General features: G+C 34.8%; 1 pseudogene across 1 annotated transcript; it reads left to right on the top strand.

Annotated features, from left to right (window-relative positions):
- The first annotated feature begins 16,295 nt into the window (after nucleotides 1–16,295).
- On the top strand, nucleotides 16,296–17,622 carry LOC309821972 (tubulin alpha-1C chain-like; annotated as a pseudogene). Its single transcript has one exon. The product of its transcript is annotated as a tubulin alpha-1C chain-like (transcript).
- The last annotated feature ends 1,419 nt before the right edge of the window (nucleotides 17,623–19,041 follow it).

The raw sequence follows: 19,041 nt of genomic DNA, 5'->3' as shown, positions 1-19,041 counted from the left end.
ACTCTAGTCATTCAGGTCACTGAACGACTAGAATATAATATTCAACTCATATTCAGACCCCTTTCCAAGTAATTTCTAACTTTACATTATTTGTCTCCACATTACCTCATTTACTGAGGGTGAAAAAGTATAAAAGACAATAGTTGAAACTCAAACTAGTTTCCAATTATAGTAAGATGGCTAGAATTATTTACTTAGTTGTTATATTTTACTTATCAAATTCCTATCAACAAATACCAAAGACTTACTGAATTTTATTCACTCATTCCATCACTGAATATTTATTTGCAGAGTTCCTAATATGTGCCAGAAATTGTTTTAAGTTAGGATTGCTATTTTACAATGATATTTTTGTGGAGTAGTATCAGTATGTTACTATTTGAAAAAAAAAGATTTTGATAAAGAAAATTTCAAGAGGGAAAACTGTTTATTTAATAGTATTATGCATGAAACACTCCAAAGATATACCTTACTGAATTCTCTTCAGTGAGAGCAGAGACTTACGCCTGTGCTAGTCAATGATATATGCCCAGCATCTGGCCCAGTCCTGACAATTATAGTGTATGTTATTAAATAATTGTTGAATAAATGTTATCTTTACCCCTAATATCAGTAACACCGGTCAACTTGGAAAAGTTCCAATTCTTAATCACAGTAAAAAATAAGGAAAAACAAAAGTGTATAAAAATGTTTTAAAATATACCAAGCTAGGAAATCACAGAGAGAGGAAGAGAGTGTGTGTGTGTGTGTGTGTGTGTGTGTGTGTGTGTGTGTGTGCAGTTCAGGTATCCAATGGTGTCTAGTCATGCTGCTACACTTGGTACAAAAAGAAATACAGCTTGTTGCTTTTTCCTTTTTTTCTAATATGAAAGTTAAACTGCCAAATAGAAATCAGCAGGTGACATACTCAATAAATGTGCTGCATAAATGAAATTTAAGATGACTAATTCCAGAGTTACCAAAGGAAATATGGTGGTACTCTACATAGAATGACAAGTCCCAATTTACTGGGGTAATTTTCAGACTATGCCTGTTGTAGCAGCATAATTATTAAAAAGTGTCCCCGGGCTTCCCTGGTGGCACAGTGGTTGAGAGTCTGCCTGCCGATATGGGGGACACGGGTTCGTGCCCCGGTCCGGGAAAATCCCACATGACGCGGAGCGTCTGGGCCCGTGAGCCATGGCCGCAAAAAAAAAAAAAAAAGTGTCCCCTTTCACTATCCAGAATGTCTTCATTTGTCTAGGAAGTTTAATGATCATCTGTTATTACTCATAACAACCCTTTTATGACAACTAGATATTTCATTCTACTTTTGATCACTAGAAATCTGTTTAGAAGGAATACATGGCATAGTTAGTTATGATATAAAATCTCATAAACCTCTTTATATTTTATCAGATGCTTTCTGGTATATAGAAAGTATACACATTGAGTAGATAAATAAACTTGTATTTCTTCAGATGAAACTTGATTATAAAACCTCTTAGAGATTTAGTGAGAGCATTAATTTTATAGTACAGCTTCAGTTTTAACTCTTTGTGAAGACAAATATCTATGAGTACAAATAAGTAATAATTTGTATACATCAACACATGTAAAGGAAGGAAAATATTATGAATAAGGGGTGTACAAGAATCATTGTCATATATCCATGGGCAGGTAAACACATAGTATAAAATAAAGGCATGCTTCTAAGTGCTAACGGAAAGAAGTCCTGACTGCCTATGGAGTAGTTTACAAGGGAATCTCATTAATTTAGATTTTTTCAAAATTCAGACCATGTCAGATAATTTTACTTTTTCCTAAGAATATCAGAGTTATTATTAGAACTTTATATTTTGAAACATATTTTACCCCCTCCCTAATGTGGCAAGATCTCCTACCAGAAAAAGATATTTTTAAAAATTACCTTGTTTCGAATTTTAAACACAAATGCATAAAATTTTCTTCGAGTTTCAGCTTCAACTTGTAAAGAACTTGGATGTTATCAATTCTCTTCTTAAAACAAGAAAACCCTGAATAAACTTAAAAGCGACACATTTTCTTGCATCCATTAATGCACTAAGACTTCAGAATAAACCGCCATCCGGAAATGTACAGAAACGGCAAATCCAGAGAGTCATGGTCAAGATCTGCCATAATTGATAAGTTGGATTTTATTAAAATTTCTGCTTTTTGAAAGATGCTGTTAAGAGACTCAAAAGACAAGCTAAATAAAGACTGGGAGAAATTATTTGCAAAGCACCTATGTGATAAAAATATGTATCCAAAATATACAACAGAAATTCAACAGAACAGAATCAAACAATGCAATTACAAAATGGGCAAAAAATCTGAACAGACACCTCACTGAAGATTTACAGATGTTATATAATCATATGAAAAGACCCTCAATATCATTTGTTATTAGATATTGAAATTAATTAAAATTAAAACAGCAACAAGAATTAACTTACACCTATTAGAATGGCAGAAACCCAAAAGATGGCCATATCAACTACTCGTGAGTATGAGCAACAGATACTCTTAGTAATTGCTGGTAGGGATGTGAAATGATACAGCCACTTTGGAAAACAATTTTGCAATTTTTTACCAAACTAAACATAGTCTTACCAAAATATCTAGCAACTGTGATCCTAGTTTTTACTCATATTTTTGAAAACTTATGTCCACACAAAAGCCTGCACATAAATTTTGAAAACAGTGTTATTCATAATCACCAAAAACTGAAACAACCATGATGTCTGTCAATTGGTGAATGGATAAACAAACTGTGGTACATACATACAATGGTATATTATTCAGCAACAACAACAAAAACTTGAGCTATTAAACCATGACAAGACTTGATGAATCTTAAATGCAAATAACCAAGAGAAAACTAAGAGAAAGGAACCAGTCTGAAATGCTACATACTTTCTGACTCCATACATATAATATTCTGGAAAACGCAAACTATAGAGATGGTGTGCAGATCAGAGGTGATGGAAGTTTAGAGCAGAGGATGGAGTAGATTGAATAGACGAAGCACAGGCTGTTTCCAAGGTGTTGCAACTGTTCTGTAGGATACTAGAGCGGTGTATACAAGGTATTAAACATTTGTCAAAATCCACAGAACTTCACAGCACAAAAAGTAAATCTTAATGTATGCAAATGAAAACAAAGAAGAAGTCAAAGAATCTCAGTTTAGAAGGTAGATGTGACAAAGAAACCACATGTATTAAAAAAGCAATGAAACCCCCTCACTGAAGGAGATGAGGCTGGTGGAAGGTGCTGATATAAGTAAATTTGGAAATGAGTGGAGTGTGTAAGACTAAAGGCTAGTAGAACTCTAATCACTGCACTTAGTTGATAAATTTGTTTCCCAAGAAGATAGTGGTTAACATTTCTGATACTGTTATAAGTGTATATTGAAACTGAAAAAGTAAGTAAATGTTTGGTGACTAATGGGAGCCAGATTTCTCTCTATTGTAGGGGGAGGTTAAAGATAGGCAAGAAATGGGGCTTCCCTGGTGGTGCAGTGGTTGAGAGTCCGCCTGCCGATGCAGGGGACACAGGTTCGTGCCCCGGTCCAGGAAGATCCCACATGCCACGGAGCGGCTGTGCCCGTGAGCCATGGCCACCGAGCCTGCACGTCTGGAGCCTGTGCTCCGCAATGGGAGAAGCCACAACAGTGAGAGGTCCGCGTACCACACACACAAAAAAAAAGATAGGCAAGAAAGGGCTTCCCTGGTGGTCAGTGCTTAAGACTCTATGTTTCCACTGCAGTGGCCATGGGTTTGATCCCTGGTCAGGGAACTAAAATCCTGCATGCCACGTGGCAAAAAAAGAAAAAAAAAAAAAAAATATATATATATATAGGCAAGAAATAGGAGGTTAGAATAAATACATGTGGTAATATTAGGATTAGAGTTGGAGACGGGAGTATGAACGCATGTTTAGATTAATATAGATACAGTTTTCATATATATATGTGAGATGGCCTAGAATAAATTATACCCCATTAACAATGAGTACAGCTAGCAACCAGATCTTGGTTTTTAATACTATTATCTAACAAAAGAAACCAAGATTCCTTGAAGAATTAGCTGATTGCAGGAATGAGTCAAGAACTATACAACAGGAGATGGCAGCATCTTGTAGTGGCAGAAATAAAGCCACCCCCCCAAAAAATTTCTACACCCACCACTGATACAATATGTCAAAGGGATGCATGAGCCATATGAAAGTCATTTCAACAGCTAAAACGAACAATTTGAGCAAGAAAGCAAGTAAAGAAGTATCGGATTATAACCCAAAGGATAAAAATTCTTGAAACTATACTGACATAAACACATTATTGGATAAATAAGAATAGACATATCTCTTCTATAGAAGAATTCCAAAGAATTTGTGTACATATACTATTCTTAAAGAAGTGGAATATAATTCTCCACTCCCTAAATGTGGTCTGCACATAGTTGCTTTCTTCCAAAGAATACAGTATGGAAAGTGAGGAAAAAAAAGAAAAAAGAGTAATTTTACATTGAAAAAACCTGACAAATGCTAGCTCAAGCCAGGGGGATCAAGGTTAACAACAATAAGTTGTGTTAATTTTGTGTACCTTTTATATATGATGAGAATGACCTCTGTGATCTTCCTCTTAAAAAACACATTATCCCAGTATAATCTTAATTAAAATGATTACACATAAATCCCAACTGAAGGACATTCTAAAAAATACCTAACCAGTAATCCTCCAAAATGTCAAAGTAACCAAGAACAAGGAAAATCTGAGAAAATGTCACAGTCATGAGGAATGATTAAAGAAAAATAATGGCTAAATGTAATGAAATATCTCTAATGATACTGTGGGACAGAAGAGAGACATTAGGGAAAAACTGAGGAAATCTGAACAAAGTATGAACTTTTTATCAATAAATATCAATATTGATTCATTGTGACAAATGTTAATCTCTTTTTTAAAAAATTCCCTTCTCTTTCCTTTCTTCCCCCCTTCCTCCTTTCACCTCCCTTTTCTCCCTCCCTTCCTTCTTTCCTTCCTTTTTCTTTCTCTTCTCCCTCTCTTCCCTTTCTCCCTTCCTTTCCACTCATTTAAATTCTTGGAAAAAGCTTGACGTAGCTGAGACTATTTCTTGTTTAACTACCTGGAAGGAAGTGAATTTAAAACTATCTGCACAGTATTATAGAATTGAAAACTGGTGGGAAAACATTTAGTTTGCAAGTAGGGTAAAACTTCAGAAATTTCATAGGTCTTGCTGCACATGTTAGCCCATTGTATTTTTCCAGAGAACCCAACTTTTTCCTGTCTCCATCCAGCCAAACTCCCAGCTGAATGCAGCTGCATGAGTAACCTCAGCTATAGCCCAGGGAACAAAGAATTCTCCAGCTGAGTGCAGTTACGTACATGAGCCAGAGAAATAATAAATTGTTGTTTTCTGTTACTGAGTTTTAGAGTGGTTTATTATAGAGCAGTAGAAACCAACACAGTAACAAAACATAGAACTTTTAAGTCAATACAAATATTAATGGCAATATATAAATAAGAGACATGAGCAAAGTATTCATATAAGAGGATCTCTACCAGAGGATAAACATGGAAATATGCCTAAATTTATGACTAATTAGAGGTTAAAAATAAAGTTTACAATATTTAATACATTTCAGATTCTAAGTGTTTGTGATTATGAAGCAACACAATAGAAAAATGTCCAGTGTTTATAATAGAAAAATTTAAAACAATCTGAACTCCTTAAACAAAAAAATATATAAAAGAAAGTGACATTCAGAGAAGTGAAATCAAATCAACTAGAGCTACATGTATCAACCTCATGAAACTGTAGAAACATAATGTAAGGTGAAAATAGCAAGTATTAAAAAGATATTTATATAGTATAGTACCATTTAACTATAATTTTTGAATAATGCAAAGAACTACATATGTTTAGTGAGCTTGTGTAGGGCATGATAATCCTTGGTGAAGAGGAAAAAGTAGATTGAAGAAGTCCTCCAAGACCAGCTGCAACATTTGTAAATATCTTTTTCCTGAGAAATTATGAAGCAAATATGTGACAATGTTTAATTTCTTAGAGTTATTCTTATAAAAATACCAACAGAATATTCATGTTTTCAAGGTAAGCAATAAAGAATGTTATTTCTGAACCATACCATGTTTTCTTCCCTTCCAAAAAACTACTGATTTGCATGGACAAGTATTTTTTGGTATCTTCCTGGGAGTTTTGTCCTTAGCCTGAAATGCCCTTATAATTGGATAGAGTATGTGTAAAGTTTAACATCTCTCTGGACTGATTTGGGATGCCAGCTTACTTATAGAAAGTTCTGAATTCAAACGCCTCAATTTTCTTTACCTTCTCTTGAACATGAATTAATTGGAGTATCTTGTTGCATGTATATTTTCTCCCTAGCCTTTCTTCTTCATTAAAATGAATTCAAAATAATTGGAAGCTTTTTGTTTTATTTCCATCTTTCCGATCCAGGCATTTGGTGGCAACAGTGACAGAATTAGCCTCAGAGAGATCTTCTGCTTCATATTCTGAGAACACATCACAACTCCACAATGTCCCTCATGAAATATTTATTCTCTCATTTTTTCTTTGACTTTCTCAAGGGTTCCCATGATCTCAGCATCAACCTATTAACTAAGACTGACTTAAATGAATAGAATAAAATCTCCTCAATAGCATACCACTATCATGTAAATCTACAAACCATATTTCTCACAGTTCAATCAAAAATTGTTTCATAACTGCCTAAGTCACTTTTACAACAATCTCAAATTCTGAAGAAAAAAATGTATACTGAATATTCATATCTTACAATTTGCTTCACCCAAGCTAAGCCTTATTTTTTCATCTATTGCTCCACTCTCAAAAATTGCTACCCATCTCTGTGGATGTAATTTCTTTCTGTATTCAGCTAGTTCGTTAGTCTCCACACATCCTGTAATATTATTCCTAACAACTTGGGCAATTTCTGTCACTAGCCCTATATTCTCAAATCCTGCCAGACTATTCCATTAAGTAAACAGGAAAACAGCACTACTTCTTTTGTCATGAATAAGGAAAACTGGATATTTGCTGTGTCCTCGCTAAGCACTTTTGTGGTCCTGGTAATGTCACTAAGGCTTCTGGGGCTTCAGTTTCCTGAATTTAAACAAATTAAATTCAGTGGTACTTAAAATTCTTTCCAGTTCCACACTTCTGCAACTTGGCTTCAAATATCACTTCAAAATAAAATTTATAAATTAGATTTATTGACATTGTTTGCTTCTTTCAAAACAAGAAATTCACAGGAAAGGATAAGTACAGTTTATTTATCTGTATTTATTTATTTATCTGAGGTCTATTTTCTAAACAACCGTTCCTTGTAAAAATCTGTAGGGCTTTATCCTTTCTGAAGCAAGATTATTTTGGCATTTCTAGGTTTATTTCCTGAGGAGGAAAATGAAGCCCTTATTGAAAGTTATCTCTCCTAGGACATATCACTTCCCATTTGTCATTTTTTTTTCCTAGCAAAATGGATTCATTGATTTATGTTCCTGATTCAGACTCTTTTTTTTTTTTTGCATGTTTTTGAGTCTGATAATTATGACTCTTCTCATCAGTGGTTCTGAACATCAGGTTTGAGGTTATACATTTGTGCATGCTTTTTGAATTCCAGTTTTACTTCTGCATTGTGCAAAGAAATAAGTTGGTTTGACAAGGCTCAATTGCTTTGTAAAACAAAGTAATTAATTAACAAGTAAGAGACACCGCCACACTAGAGAATTCTAGATAATTTACTTTTAAGTATGTTTTAAAGGAAGCTGTAAAACTCAAAAAGAAATTGTCACAGACTGGAGAAGAGTACAGAGACGTGATGATGAAATGCAATTTTGTGGTGTGCTGGATTGAATCCTGGAATACAAACCACCTTAGTGACAAAACTACTGAAGCCTCGATGAAATCTAGATTCTAGTTAATGGTAATACACTAATGTTAGTTGCTGAGCTAGGACAAGTTTACCATAGTTATATAAGATGATAACGTTTGGGGAAATAGTGCAGGAATATGGGGACTACTTGTGCCATTTTTACAATTTTTGTGAATCGAAAAATATTTCATGATAAAAGTTTATTTTTAAATTATTGTACCCAGAATTGACCTTTTTCATGGCATTTTGGAATGGTTTTCTATGCTAGGAAATCTGTGCAATGACTAGACTCTCTTGGCTTTAAATACTCATCAAGTTTACTATCAGTAGTAAATTTTCCCCAAATATTATAATGTGATAAAAGGGAGACTATTTCTACAGACAAGCATCAACCACACAATTTATTTTATTCCAATCTGAATAAGGAAGAGTTCTAAGAAAAAACAAATTCATCCTCTATTTTAAATATATTCAACAATTGCTTTAGACAAAACTAGTCCCTTTAAATCCTAAAAAGCAAACTTATATTCTAATATAACTAATTTTTATTTACTTAGAAAAATCAAACATATTAGTACAGAAATAAAATTCAACTGTGAAAAACTGTTTCTAATTTCTTAAGTTTTGCAAAGTAGTGATGAAATAAATGGACAAACTTGTCAAAATTGATCAAACTACATTAGGTTTTTAATATTATCTAAGAGGTGGGCAAACCTGTCAAAGTCAACTAAACTAATCTATATTATTAAAAAAACAATCCAAGTAGAGAGTCTATCAAATTGAATACATGGTATTAATATTTTAATGATATAGAATGCTGTAACTACACAATTTTTTTTTGCAGGCCTCTCACTGCTGTGGTCTCTCCCATTGCGGAGCACAGGCTCTGGACGCGCAGGCTCTGTAGCCATGGCTTACGGCCCCAGCCGCTCTGCGGCATGTGGGATCTTCCCGGACTGGGGCACGAACCTGTGTCCCCATCGGCCAGCGGACTCTCAACCACCGCACCACCAGGGAAGCCCACTACACAATTCTTAAAAAAATATGTTTTACTCAGGATTTTTGGGTGGCATTTTTGGTAGTTTTCTTTTAACCTAGTAGAAAAACGCCAACCAGTGTAGTGACAAATATCTGTGCTGTTAAATACTCAACCAAATTATGCTATCAATTCCTAACTTAATGGCGTAAAGAAAATAATCCAAATATCACTGAGAAATCAATTGTTATCTTTGCAATGTCAAATACTTACAGTTGGATAAAAGTACAGATGTTTTAAACATGTGTCAACTTATGGCATTTGCTAGATTCTACTTCTATAAAGAAGTAGAATGCCACTTTGTGTGTGTGTATGTGTGTGAAATACCAAAATAATCATGTATCAAAAATATTCTCAGTAATAAATTTTTTCTAATAAAAATTGTACAAGTCTAACTTTGTAACCATTGAGAAGGCAATACCTTTGACTGGGTACCAAAGAGTGGAAAAAAAAACAGTGGTAAGTTCATATATATATATATATATATATATGGTACTACATATAAAATGTAGTCTCTCCGTCATCCTTCACTGCATCATAAGTCTACTGAAAAAAAAATCTTTAACAATAAGTATATCTTGAAATTATTGAAATATTTTTATTGTGAATAGCATTCATAACACATAGAAGTTCACTGGGTAGTTCTTAGTGCAGTTCTTAAAGTTGTCAAATTTAAAGTGGAGATTTTCTTTTACAAAATATGTGTTGGAAATTTGCTGATTTTAATAAGTACTATTACTAGATACTGCTTAGCTGCTAATTACAAAAAAGTTACTATCTATTCCTTTGAAGTGAAGATAAGGTTTTAAATAAGCCTCTTTTTGAAAGAAACAATTGTCATGGAGACAATATTTTTGAAAACAAGTAGTATTTGGAAATGTTTCTATAATTATATAATTTTCTTCCAGAAATGGTATCATCTGTAAAAACTTTTTTTGTCCATGTAAAACACTTAAAAAGAGATTTCTAACCTGTTTAAAAATCTTTCAAATTAAGAGTGTCATTGGGTTTTGAATGCACTTGATAAAAATATTAAAATGCAACAGAATCTAAATCTAGTTGACACTTGAACAATGCAGAAGTTGGGGCACCAAGCTTCTGTGCAGTAGAAAATTTACATATAACTTCACAGCCTGCCTTCCATATCTATGATTCTGTACCCACAGATTCTACCAACCTCAGATCATGGAGTATCACAGTACATACAAAGTGAAAAAAATCTGTGTATAGGTGGACTGGTGCAGTTCAAATCCATGTTGTTCAAGGTAAAATGTAGTGTGAAAAAATAATGGATGGACTTAGGGAAGTTAGAAAGTACTCAACAACAACAAAAAACTGATTAAAATAATGAGCAAAAGGATTGAATAAACATTTTTCCAAAGGAGATATGCAAATGAGCAGCAAGCACATGAAAAGATGCTAACATCTCTAATCATTAAGGAAATAAAAAGCAAAGTGAGATGCCACCTTACAACAATTAGAATGACTATCATTAAAAAAAAATAAGTGTTAACAAGAATGGGGAGAATTAGGCATCTTTGAGCACTGTTGGTCGGAATGTAAAATTGTCTAGCTGCTATGGAAAGCAGTATGGCAGTTATTAAAAAAATTAAAAATAGAATTACCATATGATCCAGCAGTTCTGCTTTTGGATATATACCCAAAAGGATTGAAAGCAGGGTCTCAAAAAGATATTTGTATACCCATGGTCGTAGTAGCAGTATTCACAATAGCCAAAAGATTGGAAGCAAACCAACTGTCTGTCAATGGATGGATGGGTAAACAAAGCATGGTATATACATGAAATGGAATATTATTCAGCCTTAAGAAGATGAGAACTGTGACACATGCTATAACATGGATAAATCTTGAGGACATATGCTAAGTGAAATAAACTGGTTGCAAAAAGAAAAACAGTTACATGAGGTACCTAGATCAGTCAAATCACAGAGATACAAAATAAAATGGTGGTTGCCAAGGGCTTGGGGAAGGGGAAATTGGAAGTTGCTTAATGGGTATATAGTTTCAGTTTTGCAAGATGAAAAAATTTCTGTAGATTTGTTGCACAACAATATGAATGTACTTCACACATTTAAAACTGGTCACTGTGGTCAATTTTATGTTATGTTCACACAACTAAAAAAAACTTTTATAATATTTACAAGTTAAATATTTTAATATTAAAAATATGTTTATATAATCAAAAAGAATTGGTTTGTAATTCTTCCATCAGAAATACGTAATGTTGTGAGGTGTCTTTTTCAGCCATGATAACCAGTATCATCAAATATAGAAGAAAACAAAGTTTGTTTAGAATTCTGAATTGCTTTTTGCATGTTTTTTTTTTTTTTTTTTTTTTGCGGTGCGCGGGCCTCTCACTGTTGTGGCCTCTCCCGTTGCGGAGCACAGGCTCCGGACCCGCAGGCTCAGCAGCCATGGCTCATGGGCCCAGCCGCTCTGCGGCGTGGCATTTGGGATCTTCTCGGACCGGGGCACGAACCCGTGTCCCCTGAATCGGCAGGCGGACTCTCAACCACTGCGCCACCAGGGAAGCCTGCATGTTTTTTTTTAATTGAAGTATAGTTGATTTACAATATACTATTAATTTCAGGTATACAACATAGTGAGTGATACAATATTTTTTTACAGTTCATACTCTATTTAAAGTTATTATAAAACATTGGCTATATTCCCTGTGCTGTAAAATATTTCCTCGTAATGATTGTATGTTCATTGAAAATTTTTAAAAATAATGAAGCAACCACATTCATCATTAATACATTATTAATGGTACCTTTTAGTGAAAATATTCAGTGTTATTGATAAATAAAATAATTGTAAAATAATTTAACTATATCTCACCTTTTAAATTCATATTTTTATAGTACACATAATTAGCACATTTATATGTTAATATATATGAATATGTATAATACATAGATCACATTATAAATAAATATGCATCTATTGAAGTTCTACTCTTAAAATATTATGGAGGCAAATATCAAAATTCTATTATCTAGATTCCATTATCTAGAACACATAAAATAATTCCAAACTGGAGTTTACCACACAGGCACTCATATCTTGCATATAAAAATTCAAAAAGTGATTGTTTTGAGATACCTAGAATGGATGTGAGATTTGGCTGTACATTTAGAACTTCTTGGTTAGTGAGGTATTTTAGCTGACACTCAACTGTCGTAACATGAAGCTATGACTCATTTCTGTTAAATTTCTTTCACTTTTACTCTTCAAGTATGTAAAAATTACACAGGTCAGGTTAATAGTTTCATATTAAAATTATAATTAATGATCTCAGTTGGCCCCAAATCTTACCCAATAATTAGACTAAATATTTTTAACCCTTCATTCTTCCATTCTCCGAGAAGATTCTTTTATACCTTCTCCTCACTTTTAAAACCCCTGATGTTTCCTCTCATTATGGTGCTCAGGAAATCTTTCTCTTTCCCTGAGAAAATACAACCAATCAAGAGAGAATTTATACAAGCCCCCACCATCACCAAATGTACCAGCGTAGCTGTACCTGGACTTAATTTTTCTACTCTTCCTTCTAATACTATGAATAAAAAAAAATACGTTCTTCTAGAAAGGCCTCCTTCTAGAAAGAGCTCCTCTCTTGCACTAGATCCCTAATATTGTCCCTAGAATACTATTCTAGCAATTCTCATCTCTCTTTGATGTGTGATTATTTTTCCCTTGTCTATTGGATTAATCCCATCAACAAACACACACATATCCTACAAACAAACAAGAATTCCCTCTCTGTATTCAAATTCCTCTCCATCTAACATCACTCTATAACATGAGTGTTTATACATGCTATCTCCTACCCTGCTCATTTATTGTTTTTTGAACCCACTGCAATTAGACTTTCTCCCCTAGAACTCTAGTAAAATAGCTCTGGTCAAAATCATCAACAACCTCCCCATTGCTAAATGAGCAGTTTTCAGTTTTCATCTTCACACAGCCAAGAGTATTGGATCACTTCTTTCCTGAAACATTTTCTTCATTGGGCTTCAAGGAAAACATATTCTCCTAAGTTTTTCTCCTTATTACCTTTGCTAACTCTTCTGTTTTCTTTTTTTCCTGACCCCAATTTTCACTCAGTCCTTTGATGATTTCATCTAATCTTATTATGTTACATTCTATTTATACAATGATAATTCCCAAATTTGCATCTCCAGCACAGACATGCTACTAAAATTCAGATTTCTGAATTTCTGAATTCAGATTCAATTGCTTCCTCAACATCTGCACTTGCATACCTCATAGGCAGCTCAAACTTTCATTTCCAGAATCAAATACTAATTCTCTGAAGTCTTATTTTTCTCGATAAGTATCTTCATCATCTTTGGAGGCACTCTTGATTTCTCTTGTTTGTTTCTCTCACCACATCCAATCTGCTAGAAAAGCCTTTTGGTTCTACCATGAAAATATATGAGTCTGTCTACTTCTTGTTTTCAGTTGTAAGGATTAACACCTGTAATAATCAAGTTATATTCTAAGGTAGCTTTTATTTGTTGCCTGGTAGTTTGCAGTTGGCTCAGAACTGATTTACCACTATTGCCTTTTATCTGTCCTCTACAGTCAATTCATCACACAGAAGCCAGCAGTTTCTTTTAAAATGTTATACCATGCTAGTTACTTATTTGGAATCTCCTAGTATGTTGCTATATCATACAGATTAAAAAAACAAAGTCCCTATGCTTCCAGCCCTTACCTCCTCTCCCCACCCTCATGTATCTGACATCATCCCCCACAAATCCCTTACTTTCTTCTTGGCAGCCACAGTGGCATCTTTGCTGGGTTTTGTCTGGAATCTTCCCCCAGAGCTCCTTGGCTTATTTTCTCACCTCATTCAGATCTGTGCTCAAACGTCACTTTATAAATAGTGCCTTTCCTTACCACTGTTCCTAAACTAGTAACCTCATATGCATCTCTCCCTCTGTTTCCCTCCCCCCTCCACTCCATTTTTTTCTCCTTAGCACTTATTTCTACTTGACTCTTCTCTATTTTATCTTTTTTCCTGTCTTTCCCTCAAAAGTATGTTTTATCAGGGTAGATATTTTTATTTATCAGGGTAGATATTCAGGTTCACTGCTGTATTGTTTGTGCCCAGCACAGTTCTTTATGCACAGTAGTTATCCAATAAACATTTGTCAAATAAATTGAGAAAAGTATTGAAACTGATAATATGTGTTCTACTTCTTAATGTACTGAAATACATTACTCTTTTTTTTCTTTAGTAGTGTCTTGTCAAATAAGAAATTGTACATTATCACTTGCCTTGTTTAGTATAAAGAAGTTGGATCAATAGGGAGTGGTGAGGGCTTCTTTAATTTATAAAATTCTCTATAACTAAAAATTTTAAATTGCCAGCTGGGCTGATCATTGGAGAAGAAAATTACCAGACAGCTAGGCACTATTTTTTTTGTTGTTGTTATTAAGAATTATTTTTAAATGTAAAGATGAGCAACTTTTGTAATTGTAGTAACAATATTCATAAATGTGAAATTGCAATGCTCAAAAATATATGTGTATTTTAATTTCAGGCCGCTTTTATTTCATACTATACATACTATAACATAAAAACTGTTTCCAGTCAGATGATGTCAGAAGGCTATAGATGTTGAAAAAAGAACAGAAAATACAAAATCTCTTTTGCAAACCCTTTTGCTATTAGCTGAAGGTATTAGATAACCATAGCTATAGCTATGACTAAGGTACATGGCACATTAAAAAAATAAATCCTGGTTCTACCATACTTACTGCTATGGTAGGTACTGGCACTACCATAGCACTAACTAAATTTTCACAAACCGAGATATCTGACTTCCATGTAACAGAAGTATGAATAGCAGATGGTTGTGAGGGAGCAAATTTTGGATAATTTGTAAGAGGATCTTTTTCTATGACTTTCTAATTAAAGTTTTTGTCAGGATTGAATTGCAAAGTCATACCATGTTTTTATGCAACTTGCTTTATTAGCATAATACACAGATGACATTTGCAAAGATTATATATACAGGATAAGAATAAGTATTTCTAAAGCACACATAACTGAATAGTGAGACTTGGTAACCATGAAGTCACTGGAGTTCAAATTTCTTGAATGTTAGGGTCCTAATACTAAAAGAAATAATCCCTTCAACTTGGAATGCAGGCAATGCAGTGTCAAATCCTGGCTCTGCCACTACCTAAATGACTTACTTTGGCCAAGTTACTTAATCTTCTGAGTTTTGGTTTTGTCATTTAAAAATGGGGACAATAATATCTACTTAAGTGAATTGTTCAGGTATTTAAATAAAAGTGTGTCTAAAGTTCTTAGCATACTGACAAGCATATACAAAGTACACAATAAAATTTATCTATTTTCATCATAAATTAGGCAACAAATGTATAGTTGAGGAAACAGATGCCTCCTATCTAGATATATTCTCTTCACGTTTTAATTTTTTGTTTATTCACCAAAATTGTATTAAAAGCATACATGAATATGATTTAGGCACTTATTTAATAAAATTTTATTCTCTAAATTTTCCTACATCTCCATCAATCCCATGATCATTTTTTGTCCATAGCTTTGATTTCCTGGTGCTCTATCCCTTACCCAGAAATCCTACCCTTCTGAATGCCCAACTACCCAGATCCTAGCTGTGTTGGAAGGTATACGTTGAGTCTCAATTTGCCCAATTATCTTTCTCTGATGGTTGAGCTTCTCTTCATTCCCTGCTGTTAGGTATTTATTCTCAGTCCTAAAAAGGTCAGCACTTTGTTTTTTCTTTTAAAATCATAGTGGGGAATGTACAAGATTTATGGTTGTAATATATGGATTCAATCTTATCACTTATTCATGTAAGGCAATCAAGATGAGGGTGGATTCTTTTATACAAAACAGTCATAATACTAGCTCTCTAAATGCATTTATGAGTACCGATCAGTTAAAAATCACTGGTAAAAACAAATTATATTGTTGCTATAACTGTATTAGTGTTGTTTCTTGTAAACTTGAGTGAAAACATTTTAAAAATACAGAAATAAGGATAATAATTTTTTTCTAATTTTCTTATGCAGTGAAAAGTATTATTGCTATTTTGTTGCATATTATCTTCTTATATATAATATGTATATGAATGCACATGTATACTTCTAAAATCAAAAATAATATATCTAATGAACTGCTTTTTAAATAGTTAATGTTTGACTACTTCTTCCCCGGACTCCTTGGTAATCTGTTAGTGGGAGATCTTTGTGGCTGTCCCCTCACCTCCTCCAGTGCCACAGAACCCTACAAGTCTCAGCCATGTGTGAGTGCATTTCCATTCATGTTGGCCAGGCCGGTGTCCCCATCAGCAATGTCTTCTGAGAGTTCTACTGACTGGAACACGACATCCAGCCCAATGGCCAGATGTCAGGTGACAAGACTATTGGGGGAAGGGATGACTCCTTCAACACCTTCTTCAGCGAGACAGGCACTGGCAGGCATGTGCCCACAACAGTGTTTGTAGACCTGGAACCCACGGTCATTGATGCATTTTGCACTAGCACCTACTGCCAGCTCTTCCACCCTGAGCAGTTCCTCACAGGCAAGGAAGATGCTGCCAATAACTATGCCCGCAGTCACTACCCCATTGGCAAGGAGATCATTGACTTCGTCTTGGACCGGATTTGGAAATAGTATACAGGTCTTCAGGGTTTCTTGGTTTCCCACAGCTTTGTTGGGGGAACTGGTTCTAGGTTTACCTCCCTGCTGATGGAACGTCTCTCTGTTGATTATGTCAAGAAGTCCAAGCTGGAGTTCTCCATTTGCCCAGCACCCCAGGTTTCCTCAGCTGTAATTGAGCCCTACAACTCCATCCTCACCACACACACCACGCTGGAGCACTCATTGTGCCTTCATGGTAGACAATGAGGCCATCTATTACTTCTGTTGTAGAAACCTCGATATTGAGCACCCAACCTACACTAATCTTAATCACCTCATGAGCCAAGTAGTGTCCTCCATCACTGCTTCCCTGAGATTGGATGGAGCCCAAATATTGATCTGACAGAATTCCAGACAAGCCTGGTGCCCTTATCCCCACATCCACTTCCCTCTATCTACATATGCCCCTGTCATCTCTGCTGAGAAAGCCTACCATGAACAGCTTACTGTAGCAGAGATCACCAATGCTTGCTTTGAAACAGCCAACCAGATGATGAAATACAACCCTCACCATGGTAAATGCATGGCTTACTGCCTGTTGTACCATGGTGATGTGGTTCCCAAAGATGTCAATGCTGCCATTGCTACCATCAAGACCAAGCATACCATCCAGTTTGTGGACTAGACAGGCTTCAAAGTTGGCAATAATTACCAGCCTCCCACTGTGGTACCTGGTGGAAACCTGGCCAAAGTACAGCTTGCTCTGTGCATGCTGAGCAGCGCCACAGCCATCGCTGAGGCCTGGGCTTGCCTGAACCACAAGTTTAACCTAATGTATGACAAGCGTGCCTTTGTTCAGTGTTACGTGGGTGAGGGTATGGAGTAAGGAAAGTGTTTTGAAGCCTGTGAGGACATGGCTGCCCTTGAGAAGGTTTACAAGGAGGTTGGAGAGGAGGTGGGAGAGGATGAAGGTGAAGAGTATTAACCTGTCTGCTACAGTTTTACACTCTTGTCTTAGGGTTGTCTTATTTGTGTTCTGTGGAGCTGCCCTTTGTGGCCCTATTTTGTCAATAAAAGTGATATTTCTATTTTCAATGTCAAAATAAATAACTAGTTAATGTTCAATGCTAAGAGACCAGGTTGGAGACTAAGAACAAATTAATAGATATTCATTGCCTATCCACAAACAGTACAGAGATGCTACAGGCTCTGACATACCATCTCCATATATTCATGAGAGCTCATTATTAATGAATCTTAAAATAGTGTCAAGGCAAATGAAGTTTTCAGATCAACTTCATGAAATTAGTTAGGGTGGGCATATGCAAGCAGCATTTCACAACTTATATGTGAAAAATCGTATAGCTTTATAGCATACATTTCTTTAGAAGACACAAATTTGACAATCATACAGTTGAAAATGAACCCATTGATTCAAAATTTAAAAAGACATATTCTTTGTTCTTTGTTATCTCTAAGCTAAATAAAACTGCGTGGTATTTGTATCCTCCCTATGGAGAGGAAAGGCTGCATCTAATTGGGGATAAACCAATGCAGAACCATTCAGATAATTAACTCTTAAAAACATAAATAGCTCATCTTCAGGAACATATGCCTGGAACCTAGTGGGCACTCAGAAGATTGTCACCACATGATAATAGAACTTTAAATTTCTCTGATTATACTCAATCAGGATTTCTTTAGAATTCAAGATATTAAAGTAGTTCATTGTATTCTGGTGCAGGAATCTCCACTAGAGTCTTAATTCCTTATTAAAGGATATTTATTACAACATAAATTCAGGTTATTCTTATAGTAGAGGAAAGACAAGTTGGAATCTAGAGAAACTATAGGTAAGAGGCCAATGGATACTGGCTATAGGAATTTAAGGGAAGAGGCATTTTTCCATGAGATAGCCTTGGCAATATGTCAATTTCCTATTATTCTAAGGAGCAGGAAAATAAAAATTTAGATCCTAAACACCCATACAAAGATAGAAAAACTGTATTTGTAATGGGCATTTTTTTTACTATATATTTTTGAAATCAGTGTCTAGCTCATTCTAGCACTCAATTTAGTTTTGGATTAAAAAAACACAATTTTGTAGATTCAACCTAGAAAAAGAAGTGCATGATGTCACTTGTTTTTGTGTCTGGCTTATTTTCACTCAGCCTAATGTCCTCTAGGTTCATTCATGTTGTTGCCAAAGGCAAAATCTCCTTGAAGATCTACAAGCAGAGAGTAAAACTGGGGAGGGGAGGTGGGGAAAATGGGGAGATGTTGGTCAAAGGGCATAAAGTTGCAGTGATGCAGGATGAAGAAGTCTAGAGATCTAATGTACAGTATGATGACTATAGTTTTTTTTTTAACATCTTTATTGGAGTATAATTGCTTTACAGTGTTT

The sequence above is a fragment of the Grampus griseus genome (assembly GCF_964374135.1).
Source record: "Grampus griseus genome assembly, chromosome: 4".
Classification (NCBI taxonomy): Eukaryota; Metazoa; Chordata; class Mammalia; order Artiodactyla; family Delphinidae; genus Grampus; species Grampus griseus.
Note: the sequence above shows the minus strand (reverse complement) of the source record. Positions and strands in the feature narration are given on the sequence as shown.